Source organism: Arachis hypogaea, chromosome 13, assembly GCF_003086295.3.
Source record: "Arachis hypogaea cultivar Tifrunner chromosome 13, arahy.Tifrunner.gnm2.J5K5, whole genome shotgun sequence".
In the NCBI taxonomy this organism is placed as follows: domain Eukaryota; kingdom Viridiplantae; phylum Streptophyta; class Magnoliopsida; order Fabales; family Fabaceae; genus Arachis; species Arachis hypogaea.
The window spans coordinates 32,933,200-32,950,596 of NC_092048.1; the positions used below are offsets into that span (position 1 = coordinate 32,933,200).

Below are 17,397 nucleotides of genomic sequence, written 5' to 3' on the forward strand. Positions count from 1 at the left end.
CATTATTGTCGTTCTAATAATATGATTACTATTATTCAGATACTCATAATAATAGTGGTCCAATTAATATCTAATAGAATTTTACATTTCATATCTTTTTTAATATTCTACAATTCTGCTAAACGTTTTATTTAATACACAAAAAAGGTTTAAATATTTTTAATAAATATATATAAAATTATAAAAAATAAATGATAATTTCTTCACTTAATAAATTTATTATATGATTACACTTGAATCATTTTTCAAATGGTAACTTTTTACTGCCTATCATGTATTTGTATTTTTCGTTCACTATCTATTTTTTTTAGTTATTCATAATTTGAATAATTATGATATTAATGGGTATTCTACGTATTCTATTACTTCCAATCAATTTAATTTTGTATGATTTTTTTCTTATAAAGTAACCTCTCAATTACCACTGATACTGTACAAACTTAATTCAATGAACAATTTTATAATTTTGTTAATGTGTTCTTTTTACATTCTATCAGAAATTTATGGAAATAGATCTGATCAAAACAGTAGACGTGAAAAAAATATAATTGGTTAGTATTCTATTTTTATTTCTTTATATATTTAGTATGGTGACATAATTTTAATAGGTAAATAAATTTATAAAAAAAATTATTATTTTATCCTTATATGTTAGCATATTAATGTATTCATAGTAAACATTAAGTGTGAGTATAATTAATGTTAAAAAATTTATTTATTTAAGATCATTACAAGAACCAATTATAAAAAAAGAGTGCCAATGCCTAACAAAAAAATTAAAATCTATACACAAAAAATTTTATAAAAACCAATATAATATTTAAAATATTTATTTGCCAATTAAAATGAAAAATATGTAAACTTTAGCGAAAATAAAAAATAGTTAATTTAAAAAATTTTATATTTTGTTGAATCATTTTGTTATAATTCACACAAATATGACAAAATAAAATAATTAAATAAAATGTTAAAAAATTTATTTATTTAAAATCATTACAAGAACCAATTATAAAAAAGATTGCCAGTGCCTATAAAAAAAATTAAAATCTATATACAAAAAATTTTATAAAAACCAAAATAATACTTAAAATATTTATTTGCCAATGAAAAATATGTAAACTTTAACGAAAACAAAAAAAATAGTTCATTTAAAAAAATTTATTTTTTGTTGAATCATTTTGTTATAATTCATACAAATAAGACAAAATAAAATAATTAAATAAAATATATTTTAAGAAATAAAATAAATAGTAAAAATTAAAATGATAACTCTAGGCGAAAGCATACAAAATAAAAATTATTAGAAGTAATAGAACAAATAAAATATGAACCAATATTATCGTTATGTATTGTATTATTTTGTACAAATAAGACAAAATAAAATAATTAAATAAAATATATTTTAAGAAATAAAATAAATAGTAAAAATTAAAATGATAACTCTAGGCGAAAGCATACAAAATAAAAATTATTAGAAGTAATAGAACAAATAAAATATGAACCAATATTATCGTTATGTATTGTATTATTTTGTCCAGTAATATCTAAACATTTAAAAAACATGAAATAAAACATACAAACTAAAAAATTTAGCCAAAGGCAAAAATCGTCATACCCTGTATAAGATAATTAACTAAAAAATGCTATAAGACAACTGATGCAACAGAGAACTTTATACAAAAAAAAATTATGATTTTTAAATATGGATATAATTTTCATCTTTAAATCTTTTTCATTGATATAAATAATTTTGTTTACAAACTTCAATTTATTGACGACTAACAACTTATATTTTTTTAATAGACAATTTGATTTCAAAGGAGCTCATCAATATATGCCAGGAGATAAAGACAACGAACATGAACATCTGTTTTATGCAACAGGTACGTACTAATTATCATTAACTGAGACATACTAGATATACTAGAAATATATTAACAAATATCAATTACAGTAAGATGGATTCCAAAGTCTCTGGAGTGCATGGAAAGATGAGCAAGCAATTGCATCAATCGAACCAATAGACAATAAAGTAATTTTTTAAATTAATTACTGTCAAAATTGCATTAAATATACATACTTCTATTTCTATGTTAGTAATCATAATCATATGTTATCTAATAGGTTCATTCCCTTCAAATTTATTCCATTGGTTGGGGAGGATAAGTTAAAATAGACAAGACCCAATTCTAGAAGATGATAAAAAAGGAAATATTGTTCCAACAACATACAAGGTAATGCAATCATCGTAATCAGAATGTTATTGATATGCCTATTATCTATCTCCTTTCTATATTCTTCATGTTCCATTAAATAAATGGAAAGAGTTTATGCCTAAAATATTAAAAAGTTACTCTGAAATTGCAACGGAAATTATGTTTCCCATGTTGAATAAAGTTGCAAAAAATAATTTTAAACCAATGATAATAAATTAAACATTTTTCTTTTTCCAGTAACAAACTCACAGAAGCGGAACCAGCTCATGTTATTAAAGAAGAACATTGCAGGTACCTTATTATAGATTAAGAAACCGCACAAAATAGAGGTAATATCGGATAATTATGGATTTGAATGCTCTACAGAGGGTTTAATGGCTTCTTTACACTTTTTGTAGGCACAAGAAAGATTTTTCAAATACAGATCCGTACTTTGACTTACCACTAAAAAAAAAAAAGGTCCCTAAACAAAGAAAAAGAAGATGACTTTTAAATATGGCTATTTTTTGTAAACAATCGTATTTTTCTATTTATTTTTATGACTTTGAGTTAGATAGAAGAAGAAAAAATATTATTGTAATAACTATTTTATGGATTATGTTATTTGTAGATAAGTGATGTATGTGTTCATTATAATTAAATCATTTTCATATTATTATTGTTTATAGATAGGTAATATATTATTATTTTAATTTGAACATTTTTATATTATCATTGACTATTCTATATTATTATTTTTATGTTATTCGAATTTAAAATTTTAAAATTTATTAAAATAATTAACATTAAATCCCATAGAAAAAGCGGTTGAACATGCACGGCAGTGCCTGTTAAGCCGCTAGTAGGAGTAAAATAAGGAAAAAATATTGGACACCAAACCCTCTGTATTCCCATTATATATTGTTATAGATAATCAAAAATGAATCATTGAACCAAATAGGTTATGAAGGTTTAGGAGATCTAATTCATTCCTACTTAACAACACCTATTTCCATCAATACAACAACGCAGTGACACACACAACATGACATCCAGATGATGTAAAACACATAATCAAAAACTGAACACATCTATATTTTAGAAACCAACAAAAAAAGAACTCACATATAGCGGGGCCATGTGCATTGCTTTCACTAGTCAATTACTTATGAATCGCCCAACATAGCATACATCAGAATCAACCGACTTTCAGGAAAAATTGTTAATTGCTGCGAGTCTTCGTCCTTAACAAATTTGACATCTGATCCATTGCCTCTGTTAACTGCATTAAAAGCTTCTTGTTTTCTACCTCTAGCTGAGACACACGCCCCTCTAGCTTGCTGACTGCATGTTGAAGTCGCGCAATGGCACTTGCTGCGCCAATGCAACACCACAATAAACGATCAGTTACTCAAAAATAAACCCAACTTCTTTATTCACAGTCTAAAGTAGAAAAATTCCAACCTAATCGTAAAAAGAACTTACCGTCTGAACCCGGGTGGTAGTCTTCACTTTTATTGGGGGAAGTTGGCTGTGTCTCCAGTGACACCTGATGCGAGAATGAGTTAACACAAAGATGCAGTCCACCACTCACCGCGTCTGTGAAGTATACGGCATGATGAAGATGGGGTCGCTTGCACTGGCCGAACCAGAGGCAGCACCAACAGGTAACTGCTGACTTCCTTGGCCGTTGTTTGAAACACCCACACACTGCCCGTGCATGTAATCAACCCATGCTCTCCAACCCGCTTCAAAGCTCCGATACCGCTGATGCAGATTTCTCGGATAGCCGCTCACCTGTGGCTCTGCCCGCCTCCCAAATGTTGTATATTCCGGGTGTCCGTCTCCTAAATACAACGTAACACTCACCCTCTGCACGAACAGACATGCGACTATTTGAAACCCTCCTCTTCATGGTGTATGAAATACTTTCAGATTTAAGAAACGAATCCACTAGAGTTTTAGTAGATGAAATGTCTTGCCTCACTCACTCATTACACCGTCACCATCCATTTCATCCTTGAAAACCCATGCGTAGCATCCAAAAAAGGCATAATTGAAACTTTAATTAATGGTTGGTAAGTGTGCAGATAATAAAAAAGAGTTTAGAAAACAAAGGGTCAATAGAAAAATAAAAAAGATGAACTCACGTTACATAGTAACATTTAAAATTTTTATTATGTGAATATAATTTAGAAATGATATTTCATATTATTAAATGAAAGTTGTCGATCCCTTTTGTACTAAAAATGTTAAATGTTTAATTACAAATGTGAAGTCATTTTACATGCTTCTATATATAATTTTGATTATAAATATAAACATAAAATCACTATATTTTTATATCATTATGTAGTAAACTTAATTCTGATTGCGGGACACAGATATGTAGTACTTGCTTATATTACTTTCATTATATTTACTAGCGACTCAACAGGCACTGTTCAGCCGCTTTTCTATTGTTTCTAAGAAATTAATTTTAATTTTTTTGTTAATATATTATTCATTTTTTAAATTTATTTGATAAGTATTCTTTTATTTTAATATTAACGTGATCTTATTTATATCATATTTTGTTAAAATTAAAATTATATTAATAACTATTATTGTCTCGTCACTATTAACCTTGTTTTATTCCCTTTCCTTGTTTTCTTCTTCTATTAACCCCAACCGCAATCAATTACCACCATATCATTATAGTAGCTCTCATTTTTGTTCATCGCCTTGATCCATAACTATCCATTGTATTAACTTTAGAGTTGTTAAAGATTTGTTAAAAAAATTATTTTTTTTGTTTGATTTAGATATCTAGATGTATAACTATTATTTAGATATTTATTTTTCATACTTGCTTGTTAAATCATATTTTATCATTTAAAAAAAATTTAAGATATCAAGCATTCAAAAATTTTGTATAGAATAATTAAATAAAAAATAAAAAATCTATAAGTTATTTAATTTTTTTAATATATAGAATAATTAAATTTAAATTAATTTAGGTATAATACTTAAATCATTAAGTTGTTATTATGTGTAACAATGAAGATAAAAAAATTATAAATATTTATAAATTTATTTATTTCTCAATTTTATTTAATCTAGAGTAGATATAAAAATTTATATTTAAATTACTCTTTTCTTTCGTATAATTTTAATGGCTAAAAAACTTTTATTTCTAATAATTTTATATTCAACATTTCAAATTATCTTTAGTTTTATTATTCTTTTAGAATTTTTAATTTTTGTTTTTATTATTCTTTTTTCTAACCATTATCTATCTACATATTTATCATTGGCTCATCCCCATGCTTATATCAACTTGTTCTCTCTTCTTCTCCTTCGATCTTCTCTACAATCACAATTAGTTATCACCATGTATTAATTCATAATTATTACAATCAAAAGTGAATATTAATTTAAAAATAAAGTAAAAAAAAGGTCTTGTAACACTTGTGGGAATAATTTACACTCCTATAAATATAATGAAAGAGTAAACTTAACTTTTTCTGTTTCGAGTATTTTCTTTATTATTTAATACACACAAAGTCATATATTTTTATTTGTGGTAAAAGTTAAAAATTAAAGTTAAATAATATTAGAACTTTTTGGTTTAACAAAATTAGAATAAAGCACAAAAATAAGAATAAAAACTAAAAAAATAAATAGTTCTAGAAAGGGAAAATGTCAAATTTTATGTTATTATGTATGAGAACAATGATTTATTTTATTATATTTATTTTTATACCAAATAACAAAAAAAATTAAATTTTATGTTCGTTTTTTGTTACTTATCTTACTTATCTATAGTTGTTTAAATTAGACTTTATCCTTATTAAGTCATGTTTTCTTCTAACAAAGAAATAGTTATGAAATTATTTTTATATTTGTATAAGAGTACATTCATTATATTATAATTTTAATAATTAATGTAAATTTTAAAAAATTGAATAAATTTATATTTATTTTGATTACATTCAAAAGTGAATTATATGTATTCTTATAATCAAGAAATATGTAACACCCTACTATACTTAATCTTATGCTTAAGTCATAAGACTGAGATAGTAAGGTATTACGACCTCTAAGAGTAGTAATATATATATAATAATAGATAAAAGATACTTAACTAGGAGCCTTGAAAAATGGGTAAAACAAAAATCGCAAAACAAAAAGCGCAACGCTCAGGAAGGGATTACTTGCGTGCTAAGAAACCTAATAGGAACATGATAAAGTTAAGCAAAAGAATAAAGGAAAGCCAAGGAAACAGCATAACTAGCCCCTGACTTAGCCTGCGAAGCTAAGGCTGATCAGAGGATATATATATATATATATATATATATATATATATATATATATATATATATATATATACATATGAACACACATAGGTATCTCCAAAATATACCAAAATACCAAAATAAACTCCTATCTCTCCCTCAACCTCTAAGAGGAGCAGCATACACAAGTTACTTGGAGAGTAAGCTAAACAAATATATACATATATACAACCAAAAACCAAAATACACCCAAGGACTACTTCGCTTCCCAAGATCCAGACGTCTAGCGAGGAGCCTCTCGACCTGCATTTGAAAAACAACAATACAATATGGAATGAGAACCAGAGGTTCTCAGCATGGTAAAAGTGCCACGCGCATAAGAAATACGGTCCTGAGAATGCCATAGGCAATCCTAGAACTCCGTTATTCAATTATCCAACTTAAGTACTAAACAGAAGCCATAAACAGGGGTAGGTATTCTAAATCTGCCTAACTTACTCAAGTTCAAGCTTAACCTAACACCAAACCATTTCCTCCGTTTCCTCCATCCTTTCATCATTCAGAATGCAACAGAAACAAGCAACCAAACAAGTTCACGCACAAGTAATGATCAAATAGTACAAATAGCAAGTATAACAAATAGCGGGTAATATATATCAATTAGGCATACCCAGAAAATGCATAGCAATCAATACAAACAAATGCATATGATGCATACCTGTCCTATGGCTGATGGGGCCCATCTGTCGGTTATCCAGCCAACCCGACAAGTCTGAAAACCTTAGACTGTCCCCCGTCGCGCATCCCCAAGAGTCTATGCATAGAGTTCACATTCATATTTCATAAAATCACTCAATGGGGGCTATCCATACTCGGGAATTTATACGTGCCTGGTCACCCTTACGACGTAGGGTCAACAGAGTATCGAGATTCAACCTGGAACACGTGATGGCGAGCCACGGCTCTTACCCAGGGAACTCGTATCTCAGATAGCATTATTCATAAGCCATTTCATAGTCATAATCATTATTTAATCATTCATCAAGCCATGGCATATTAACTCCTTTTATTAACAATCTCCCTTTCACATTTTTCATCGACATTCCCTTATAATTCATCTTGATTACCCTTTCCGGGTCCTGACCAAAATTTTTATCAAACTCTTCTCATCCTTCTTAATATCGAATAATCTTAAAATCAACCCAACTCTAACATTAAATCAATCACATCACACGAGGATTGAACTTTAACTTCTCGAACTCATGACTATCACTAAGACATCCTCGACACTCTATTTTCTTTTCTGTTTCTAATATAGTAAATGAACTCGGAATTGCACAAACTTTATGTCCAGGCGTTCATATTGAAATAAGCTTTCTAACAAACTAAATATCATAATTTTTTGATTTTGCTAGCCTCAGGAATAAAGAAAAAACTGTGACTGCTCTGCAGTGCATAAAACCAGAAAAACAGCAGCAGCATGTGATATTCAAAATTTAATATAAAATCCAAGTTAAATCCAATGACTTTGAAAATTAATGTAGTTAAACTTTACTCATCCAGGTTTATTTCTCAATTGGTTCTGAGTCAATACCATTTTTAATGAAAAAGTTACATTACCTGGAAGTTAAGTAAAAATGAGACAAAATATGTTTTAAAAACCAACAAGTTTAGTACCTTTCAATTGGAATAACTTTTATTACAAAACTCCAATTAAGATAAATTTTGATTTGAGAACCCCTAGCTCATCCAGAAAGAAGTGTGTCTTAGTTGCAACCCAATTTCTATTTAATTCTAAGAGTTACAAGCATTGGAAGTTGATGCATAGCTTGCTGAAATCTGTTTCTTTTCAGTTTTGACCACCAATATTCAAAAATTCACAGCTCCCAATGCTCAACTCTTAAAATTCTGAAATTTTAGAGAAATAAAGCAAGTTAATCAAATTTTATAACAAAATTGTTTTCGCTCCAAAACTCAACTCGTAGAAGTCGCAGCAAGACAAACAAGTTGCTGCCCTGTTTGATCTTTTCTGCTGCTGGACAGATTTAACAACCTAACTTTAAAAATTTGCCATAAATTGTATATTTAACAAAAAGGTCCCAAATTTTCCAGTTTAGTTCCTTATATTCCCAAGTTTAGCCCAAACTTGGTCTCATGCAATTCCAATCATTACATAATTAGTTACAGCATATACAATACCACCACAACACAACTCTACATCCTTATTAACAAACACCAATTCTAATCCATCATAAATAAATATAAGAGCACACCTCATAATTCTAATATATAAATTCATAACAAATCTATTCTAACAACATTACAAGGCTAATCATTAAATACAACAAACAATCCAACTTATTCTATGGTTCCTCTAACCTAAGTTTTCACAACACCGTAAATATTAAACGTGCGAAACTTAAACCATACCTTGGCCGATCACTTAATTCACCTAAGGCAGCCTCACAACTCAAAATTACAGCCCCTCCAAGCTCAATCAAACATCCCCAAACCAAGCTTGATCACCAACAAGCCTCCAACAAGCATCAACATTCACATACACACTACCTAAACCACAATTAACACATCCAAACATAATAACTCAATACCCAAATTCCTAAATTCAGAAATTTTATTAGGGTTTAAGATCTCTTACCTTTACCCACTGATTCTTGGGCAATACCCACAAGAAATCAAGTCTAGTGGACCCCTAAAACATGAAAATCATCAAGGAATTGAGTTTCTCAAACCTTAAACCCGAAATTCATATACCAGCAGAAATGGAGGTAGGAAAAAGCAATTCACTTACTGTTTTATTTGAATAGAATTGAAGAACTCAACGAGCCCGATGCGTGGCCGCAAACGGCTCGTCAATCAGAGCTCCGGATCAAAAGTTATCAAAGAAAGAAGATCAAGCTAGGTTTTGGAATTCATTCTCTTCTTCTCCATGCATTTACGCTGCTTCTGTTGTGTTCTAAGGCAGAAAATGAGCTTTAGCTCATTTATATACTGGGCTGGTTGGGCCCGCGGGCCTGGTTTGGGCCCGGTTCAACCGGCTCGACCCATTCGGCTCAATTTTGGGCCAAATTTTTCGAAAATGATATCAAAATTCTCGTTTTGCCGAGCTCTATCCTATTTTGATATTAGTTTTGCATATTTAATTTTCTTATTGAAAATTCGATTTATTGACTAATTATATACCAATTTTAGCGGGGTTTACATCCTACCCAACTAATTAGGAATTTTGTCCTCAAAATTCAGAGTGCGTTACCTGAATAGAGGTGTGGGTAGTCCTTCCGCATCTCTGTCTCAAGCTTCTAGGTATATTCTTCAATACTAGCCCAACACCAAGCTACTTTCACTAAGAAAGTCTCTTTCCCGTGTAAACGCTTAATGCTGGTATCATCAATTCTAACGAGAGTTATTGGAAACGTCAGATCTTCTCTCACTTGAATTAATTCCGGCTTTAGGACATGACTAGGATCAAAATTGTATTTACGAAGCTGCGATACATGAAACACGTCATGCAGGTTCGAACAATGTGGTAGTAAAGCGATCCTATACGCCACTGGTCCGATGTGATAGGGATTTAGCTTTTTAGTGTTTTTTTGATTGATCATCCGATTCTAGTTCATTGAAGTGATCTTCAGAAATAGGTATCCCCTTTCTTCCAACTTGAGAAGTCTTCTTCTTAGATCCACCTAACTCTTTTGTCGGCTTTCATAGTGAGAATTCTAACTTAGATTTGCATAACTCTTCCTCTGTTGTTTCGGCTGTCAAATTCAGGAACTAAGACGTTTGATATTCCAGTTTTCGGTTAATTCAAAGGTGTTTAGCATACGGTGAAGTCTCACCTTCTCCCTGATGTATAGTCTCTTTGATATCCCCAATAAGTGGTTTACTCCGATGGGCAAAACGGGCCTGGTCGCTTGATCCACAGTTCCCTAACAGTATCACCTTTTGTCCTAGTCTTCGGTAACCTATTATGAAATCAATGGCTATTCCCTTTTATCTTTAATGTAGAACCTTCGACGGTTGTGGCATTTCGAACAATTTCTGGTGGTCTTTCATTTCTTTCTCATACGTCAAACTTGTAATCACATAGATTTCCACCTCATTCTTCATTTCTGTTTGCTCAAAATATCTTCTTTGATTCGTGGTAGGTTTTAGAAATCTCAAGGTAACTTCAAAAATTTTCTCCTGTAAGCTTCAAACAACAGTTTCTTATTTCAACTTCCGACCTCAACACATAACCCTCTCTTGGTGTCTTCTGGATTCAACTGGTTTCAGTACTCTTAGTAGCCCCTTATCACCGTTATTGCACTCCTTAAGTCTTTGACTTTACAATCTCTATTTCGACATTAAACATATAAATCTTTTCTTAGTTCCCTTTCGTTTGCCAGACTTCGACATCCTCGGTAGGTCTTTATCGTCCCCTCACGCTTCCTGCATTTCGTCTTTACTATGTTTTAAAACCGCAATAGATTTAGTTTGACTCCTTTATCTATACCCTTAATATCCAATTTAAAGTTCCAACTTATCTAGCCTTCCATTCTCCGAAATTTATATCCAAGCATTTCCCCAAAAATTTCTTACTCAGGGCATCTGTTATCACTTCACGATGTTGTATTTACACGTATCCTAAACCCCTCTGGTAATGTATCGCACTAATTCCGAGTTTTTAAATAAGTTCGGGTATTCTAATTACTGGATTTGGGGTTAATCCTTCTCTTGGAGTTTGAAAGCTCTCTTCATATTCGGGTATCTATGTAACCGGTGTATTTTTAGCGCATTAAACTAATCATAGGCTTTGTGGTCGACAAGAATTTAAAACTCCAAAACTCTTTTTGACGGTGCACGCTTACCTGCTTCATCTTCCGTATCCAAAAGTCATGCTCTTAAGGAATCAACATCTCCACAGTCACAACTATATTTTATACGTGATACTAATATAGGCTCGAGTTGATTTTCAAAAGAACATTAAGCTCGAAAAATGAATGAGCAATACAGACGGTGTTCGTAATGAGTCAAAAATGAAATTTTGTACACGGTTGTTCAAGATTATACCGAAATGATGGAATACACAAGGAGAGGAACCTAGGTGCATCTCAAGAAAAGAGTTCAAATTAGAGACCTTTGGTAGGAAGAATAGAGCGTACAGAGTCAAAGAAGTCTCAGCTGATTCTGAAGAACAAGGTTTGCGAATAGGGGCAACTCTAGTCATAGCGAGCACACAAGATTCAAGGATTACGCGCTTATACCAAGACAAGCTCAGACTCATCCTGGAAGAAATAATATTCATGTGCACAAGGAGTAAAGTTAGAAAGGTAGTCAAGCTATTTAGGAAGAGCTCCGGATCGAATGTCAATGTAGGTTTCAAAAGAAGGATTAGATCGAGTCGCGAAGGTTCGTTAGCACACTCTTTCTGCATAAGGTTTCCTACCGTTCTCTTCCTTCTTCTCCAGCATAACCGATGCTTCCCACAAAGAAATAGTTGGTTAGGTGATTCCCTCTTCTAGTACTCCCTTCCACTCAATCCTAAATTCTACCGGTTATAATGATGTCTTCACTTGTGGTGCGATTGAAGTTAATCCGATTTCCGGTACTAAGCCTATCGCAAACTCGCTTCTCTCTGGAATGGAAGTTTTGACACACCTTCAAGAATTGTCTTAAAAACTCTCTCATATAGAGATTCGGTTTCATCTCCACTTACCTCTGAACAATTAACATCTAAAGGTTGTGTTCACTCTACTCCTCTTCCTCAAAGTTTCACCGTCACTAAATTCCAAACAATAACTCCGCATAACCCTCAACACTCCTGATTCCTTAGATATGGTCCAACCTGCTTCCACTACGTCACTTAATCCTTAACCTTCAAAAGTCTAACCACCCTGATTCCACTGCGTCATTCTGACTCTCATCCTTTAAGAATCTAGTCACTCATCTAAGTTGGTTAAGTATCGCTCTATCTTAACAACTAGTAGTCTTCGACTAACCATCGGTTCGGACTCCACGATCATCAAAACTTGTCGTGCTTCACAAATGGATCATACATATATTAATGATACGCAAGGTAGTTAAAAACTCAACTGCTAGCTTATGATTACCTCGGGTCTGAAGATCGGATTCGACTGCATCCTGGCGTTTCTTGTGTGGACAGTCTCGAGCTATATGCCCCGACTTCTCGTACTTGTAACATACGCCTAATCCGGCCCTGCACGGTCTGTTTGGATGGTACTTCTTGCACCTTGGGCACCTTAAATCATCCAGTTGAGTACTAGTTTTCCCTTTAGCATTCGGATCCGAACGGTTATCGTTCCTTCGGTCATTGCTCCAGTGCTGAGAATGTGAAGCGACAAAGCGATTCTTTTTGAAAGTTTAGCTCCTCGGTGTAATCTTTCCCTTTTTCCTTGTGAAGGGTTCTCGGTGATTACTTCTTGCTACCTCAACCCTCCTTGAGCTTTCTCCCATTGTCTGACCCACATTAACCTGCTCCAGATAACTAAGTGGTACCCCTGTATTCGGAGCATTATGTCCACCTTCATATTCATTATCATCATTGTTGCCAGTTCCAGCTTGTGGTTCCATTCCACCCATTACTCGGATGGTCGCGGCCGCAACAGTACCAATGGCAGCAGCAACACTCGTCATTGCGGTCACGATATCGGTCAAACTATCTATTGGTACGGTTACCTCATTAGCTCTCCGTCCTTGATCCCGATTACGCTCACGACTGCGCCCACGAGATGCCATTTGGTTCCTGTTCACACCAAACAAGTGATACCAAGGTGATCAGTCTCAATATCTCTAGTTTAGCATTTCAAAGTCCCAAATGCATGCTCATGAGCATTCATGCCTCATATATCAGTTAGATACCCTAAATAGCATGTATAGACACCTAGAGTATGCCCAGAGGCATAATCAGTCCGTCCCTCAGGCTCTATAGGAACGAACTGCTCTGATACCATAATGTAACACCCTACTATACTTAATCTTATGCTTAAGTCATAAGACTGAGATAGTAAGGTATTACGACCTCTAAGAGTAGTAATATATATATAATAATAGAGAAAAGATACTTAACTAGGAGCCTTGAAAAATGGGTAAAACAAAAATCGCAAACAAAAAGCGCAACGCTCAGGAAGGGATTACTTGCGTGCTAAGAAACCTAATAGGAACATGATAAAATTAAGCAAAAGAATAAAGGAAAGCCAAGGAAACAGCATAACTAGCCCCTGACTTAGCCTGCGAAGCTAAGGCTGACCAGAGGATATATATATATATATATATATATATATATATATATATATATATATATATATATACATATGAACACACATAGGTATCCCCAAAATATACCAAAATACCAAAATAAACTCCTATCTCTCCCTCAACCTCTAAGAGGAGCAACATACACAAGTTACTTGGAGAGTAAGCTAAACAAATATATACATATATACAACCAAAAACCAAAATACACCCAAGGACTACTTCGCTTCCCAAGATCCAGACGTCTAGCGAGGAGCCTCTCGACCTGCATCTGAAAAACAACAATACAATATGGAATGAGAACCGGAGGTTCTCAGCATGGTAAAAGTGCCACGCGCATAAGAAATACGGTCCTGAGAATGCCATAGGCAATCCTAGAACTCCGTTATTCAATTATCCAACTTAAGTACTAAACAGAAGCCATAAACAGGGGTAGGTATTCTAAATCTGCCTAACTTACTCAAGTTCAAGCTTAACCTAACACCAAACCATTTCCTCCGTTTCCTCCATCCTTTCATTATTCAGAATGCAACAGAAACAAGCAACCAAACAAGTTCACGCACAAGTAATGATCAAATAGTACAAATAGCAAGTATAAAAAATAGCGGGTAATATATATCAATTAGGCATACCCAGAAAATGCATAGCAATCAATACAAACAAATGCATATGATGCATGCCTGTCCTATGGCTGATGGGGCCCATCTGTCGGTTATCCAGCCAACCCGACAAGTCTGAAAACCTTAGACTGTCCCCCGTCGCGCATCTCCAAGAGTCTATGCATAGAGTTCACATTCATATTTCATAAAATCACTCAATGGGGGCTATCCATACCCGGGAATTTATACGTGCCCGGTCACCCTTACGACGTAGGGTCAACAGAGTATCGAGATTCAACCTGGAACACGTGATGGCGAGCCACGGCTCTTACCCAGGGAACTCGTATCTCAGATAGCATTATTCATAAGCCATTTCATAGTCATAATCATTATTTAATCATTCATCAAGCCATGGCATATTAACTCCTTTTATTAACAATCTCCCTTTCACATTTTTCATCGACATTCCCTTATAATTCATCTTGATTACCCTTTCCGGGTCCTGACCAAAATTTTTATCAAACTCTTCTCATCCTTCTTAATATCGAATAATCTTAAAATCAACCCAACTCTAACATTAAATCAATCACATCACACGAGGATTGAACTTTAACTTCTCGAACTCATGACTATCACTAAGACATCCTCGACACTCTATTTTCTTTTCTGTTTCTAATATAGTAAATGAACTCGGAATTGCACAAACTTTATGTCCAGGCGTTCATATTGAAATAAGCTTTCTAACAAACTAAATATCATAATTTTCTGATTTTTCTAGCCTCAGGAATAAAGAAAAAACTGTGACTGCTCTGCAGTGCATAAAACTAGAAAAACAGCAGCAGCATGTGATATTCAAAATTCAATATAAAATCCAAGTTAAATCCAATGACTTTGAAATTTAATGTAGTTAAACTTTACTCATCCAGGTTTATTTCTCAATTGGTTCTGAGTCAATAACATTTTTAATGAAAAAGTTACATTACCTGGAAGTTAAGTAAAAATGAGACAAAATATGTTTTAAAAACCAACAAGTTTAGTACCTTTCAATTGGAATAACTTTTATTACAAAACTCCAATTAAGCTAAATTTTGATTTGAGAACCCCTAGCTCATCCAGAAAGAAGTGTGTCTTAGTTGCAACCCAATTTCTATTTAATTCTAAGAGTTACAAGCATTGGAAGTTGATGCATAGCTTGCTGAAATCTGTTTCTTTTCAGTTTTGACCACCAATATTCAAAAATTCACAGCTCCCAATCCTCAACTCTTAAAATTCTGAAATTTTAGAGAAATAAAGCAAGTTAATCAAATTTTATAACAAAATTGGTTTCGCTCCAAAACTCAACTCGTAGAAGTCGCAGCAAGATAAACAAGTTGCTGCCCTGTTTGATCTTTTCTGCTGCTGGACAGATTTAACAACCTAACTTTAAAAATTTGCCATAAATTGTATATTTAACAAAAAGGTCCCAAATTTTCCAGTTTAGTTCCTTATATTCCCAAGTTTAGCCCAAACTTGGTCTCATGCAATTCCGATCATTACATAATTAGTTACAGCATATACAATACCACCACAACACAACTCTACATCCTTATTAACAAACACCAATTCTAATCCATCATAAATAAATATAAGAGCACACCTCATAATTCTAATATATAAATTCATAACAAATCTATTCTAACAACATTACAAGGCTAATCATTAAATACAACAAACAATCCAACTTATTCTATGGTTCCTCTAACCTAAGTTTTCACAACACCGTAAATATTAAATGTGCGAAACTTAAACCATACCTTGGCCGATCACTTAATTCACCTAAGGCAGCCTCACAACTCAAAATTACAGCCCCTCCAAGCTCAATCAAACATCCCCAAACCAAGCTTGATCACCAACAAGCCTCCAACAAGCATCAACATTCACATACACACTACCTAAACCACAATTAACACATCCAAACATAATAACTCAATACCCAAATTCCTAAATTCAGAAATTTTATTAGGGTTTAAGATCTCTTACCTTCACCCACTGATTCTTGGGCAATACCCACAAGAAATCAAGTCTAGTGGACCCCTAAAACATGAAAATCATCAAGGAATTGAGTTTCTCAAACCTTAAATCCAAAATTCATATACCAGCAGAAATGGAGCTAGAAAAAAGCGATTCACTTACTGTTTTATTTGAATAGAATTGAAGAACTCAACGAGCCCGATGCGTGGCCGCAAACGGCTCGTCAATCGGAGCTCCGGATCAAAAGTTATCAAAGAAAGAAGATCAAGCTAGGTTTTGGAATTCATTCTCTTCTTCTCCATGCATTTACGCTGCTTCTGTTGTGTTCTAAGGCAGAAAATGAGCTTTAGCTCATTTATATACTGGGCTGGTTGGGCCCGCGGACCTGGTTTGGGCCCGGTTCAACCGGCTCGGCCCATTCGGCTCAATTTTGGGCCAAATTTTTCGAAAGTGATATCAAAATTCTCGTTTTGCCGAGCTCTATCCTATTTTGATATTAGTTTTGCATATTTAATTTTCTTATTGAAAATTCGATTTATTGACTAATTATATACCGATTTTAGCGGGGTTTACAAAATACACTTGACTTCTTCTATAATAAGTAAGTTTTTCAATAATTTAATTTATAAAAAAATTTCATCTTTTTATTTATCCTAAAATTAAAATTCATATTAATAGTTTTGAATAACAGAATTAAAATAAAATATAAAAATAAACCTTGAATAAAAAAATAAAAAGTTTTGAATCTAAAAATATAAAATAGTTAAAAGATAAAAAAATTATTTAAATATGATTTTTTAAGACACTCTATGACTTAGATGAATAAATATTATTTTTAAAATGAATCATGATATATTGATACAAAAATTATTGTGTGTACATTTTTTTAAAAAATAATAAACCTCTCTCGTTATTAACAATATTGGAACTTAAATTTGAATGCTAATTGATATTATATATTGTGTAGGTACTTAGAGTATATTAGAAAAGTACGTTAATAATTTGAAGAGAATAATTATTAGTGTAAATTTATTTTTTTAAAAAAAT

At 32.5% G+C, this 17,397-nt stretch overlaps 2 long non-coding RNA genes across 4 annotated transcripts; both read right to left on the bottom strand.

Moving 5' to 3' along the window:
- Positions 1-3,158: 3,158 nt before the first annotated feature.
- LOC112735868 (uncharacterized) lies at positions 3,159-13,436 on the bottom strand. Of its 2 annotated transcripts, XR_011869559.1 has the most exons (5): positions 9,282-13,436; positions 9,129-9,182; positions 8,903-9,040; positions 3,681-4,214; positions 3,159-3,569 (listed from the first exon to the last, which is right to left on the bottom strand). It is a non-coding gene; the product is annotated as an uncharacterized lncRNA (long non-coding RNA). The 2 variants fall into 2 exon arrangements; XR_003168588.2 differs by lacking the exons at positions 3,159-3,569; positions 3,681-4,214 and adding an exon at positions 6,457-6,775.
- Positions 13,437-13,826: 390 nt separating this feature from the next.
- LOC112735869 (uncharacterized) lies at positions 13,827-16,718 on the bottom strand. Of its 2 annotated transcripts, none has more exons than XR_011870373.1 (4): positions 16,513-16,718; positions 16,360-16,413; positions 16,134-16,271; positions 13,827-14,006 (listed from the first exon to the last, which is right to left on the bottom strand). It is a non-coding gene; the product is annotated as an uncharacterized lncRNA (long non-coding RNA). The 2 variants fall into 2 exon arrangements; XR_003168589.3 differs by having other exon boundaries at positions 13,827-14,012.
- Positions 16,719-17,397: the final 679 nt, after the last annotated feature.